The sequence below is a fragment of the Pinus tabuliformis genome, chromosome 7 (genome assembly GCF_031772625.1).
Source record: "Pinus tabuliformis cultivar Carrire ecotype Pingquan chromosome 7, CPIR1, whole genome shotgun sequence".
In the NCBI taxonomy this organism is placed as follows: domain Eukaryota; kingdom Viridiplantae; phylum Streptophyta; class Pinopsida; order Pinales; family Pinaceae; genus Pinus; species Pinus tabuliformis.
Genome location: NC_142293.1, coordinates 581,421,018 through 581,423,429, shown reverse-complemented (window position 1 = coordinate 581,423,429; position 2,412 = coordinate 581,421,018).

Here is a 2,412-nt window from a genome sequence, read left to right as displayed (position 1 = left end):
TTTAAGGTATTCTTCGGGGTATCATCTTCCTTGAATTGAACCAGGTGAAATCTAAACTTCAAGTCCATCTTAGTGAAGTAATTTTCTTCTTGCGACTGATCCAACAGATCATCTATCCTAGGTAGGGTGTACCTATTCTTGAGTGTGATTTTTTCCAATACCTTGTAATGAACACACATCTGCCAACTCCAATCCTTCTTTGGCACAATGATGATGGGTGACCCACATGGTGATGTACTTGGTTGAATGACAACTTGTTCTAGTAGTTGCTACAATTGTTTCTTCACCACAATTATTTCTATAACAGATTTCATGTCTAGCTCAATGTTTGGAAATGTGGAGTCTCGGGATAGTTAGATCTCATGCTCCACTTCCCTCTTAGGTGGTAACCCCTTAAGCTCCCATGAAAAATCCCTATATGCCTATGGAAACTCTTCCAATTTTTGTTTACATTTCTTAGTACAACCCTCTAGGGATGCATTGCCTCTTACAAACTCTTATAATACAAATTATTTTTCTCTTAAAACTAGGAAAACATACTTCTTGCTAAAAATGATCAAATTTTTTGGCTTGGTTGACACTTACCAAAGAATTTTTTTTACTTTCCTTTGTGTGCTTTGAAGGTGAACTATTTTTCTTCCTTGAATAGCCAGTATCAATTGGCTCTCCGCATGAATATTTCATCTCGCATGTACATGCATGGACTTCCAAACACAAATCCACATACATTAAGTGGAAATACATCTAGTTCTACTTCAATAATAAAATTAACACTGATGGGAGATCTAATTTTGCATTATTTTGTTATCTTCAACTATGCATCCTTATATACCCATCCCAGTGGATATGGGTTCAGCTGATCATGAACTTCCAATCCCAATTTGTTGACTAGGTCTACTGCAATGAGATTTTTATGTGATCCTAAGTCAAATAGAGCATCAATCTCTCTCTTCTTGGTCTCTATGTTTATGTCGAAGAATTTAGTGATTTCTTTCTCTTCCTATTGTTGAATACTACTCAGATTCATCTCCTTCTACACTGATGTACATACAATATCCTCATCTACATCTGAGTTTATTTCAACCTGGTTTCTAAAATCAATGGCCATGAGTTTCTTCTTCTTATCATATTTTTTTTTTGTTCTTTGAGTTAACCTCTGGATGCAACTACAAACTACTAACACTTCTCACAAAAACCTAGCCTTTGCAGGATTATGATAGTCATTCATAGATTTGTCAACCATGATTATGGTTTTATGACTTTTGGCCTAGTTAATCTAAATCCCCTTGCAAATCTCCATAATATACACAAAGAAACTTGCTTTGATACCAATATGATCCATAAATTTCCATGGATATTCCACTCAATAGTTCATCTGAACAAATATGATAAAACTATATTTAAAAATCTAAAATCTAAAATATTAGGGTTTTATTTATCTTCAAATTTATGGATTCGTGGATTATTATTAATTTCATATGCATGCAAATTAAAATTAGGCAAAAAATAGAGAAAATTGAAATAAAAAATAACAAACTATGATTTGACATAAGATATGACTTATGAAACCCTTTTGGGAGAAAACCTAACTAGAAGGTGAGGTCACTCTACTCTCTTTCTCTTAATAGAAAATGTTTGTGAGTACAAATAAGTATAGTTTGTTGCCCGTGGGCTACCACAATGCACAAATCCTCTATGTGTTCTCTATCTCCTATCCCTCTCTACTATTTTTTCTCATCTATGGAACAAATGCACTCAAAAGAATGGAACCCCTTTTCCTCCTAGTGGTTAGGTTATAATCAATTGTTAACTAAAGTTACAATATGGACTCTTCCAAAGTCTTCTTCATCATAATCACATGGCTAGCCCCATTTCTATGAATAATGGGGGTTAACATGGCACCCTCTCAAATTATGGCGATGAAAATATGAAGGTTAACTTCTGAGTGGCATAAAGTTTGCATACAAACTCTTATTGATGCGATTCTTACACAGTTGGAAAGATATTTGTGTGTAGAATATGAAAAAAAAGTGTTTTTCTAAAGCATTAATTTTTTACCCCTAAAAAATATCGTTTGATGCCTCAAAATGCTCCTAGAAGGTTTAAAACCTTGATTTGCCAAAAAAGGTACCACCGATAAAAATGGTACTATGAGCTTATTCCTCCACTTTATCCACTTTAAAATATTCGAGATGGATGATAAAAAAATATAATGATCCAATGAAGATCATAATACCAAGAAAATACATGACATTGTGAATTAGTTTAACATGATCATTAGGTAACGCCACTGATACATCACCATACCCTATAATTTTGTGTGAACGAGCATCTGCGAGTTATATATTTACACCATTACTAGTTTCATGAAAGTTATCAAACTAAATTATTCCTATTATAGGACATATGAAT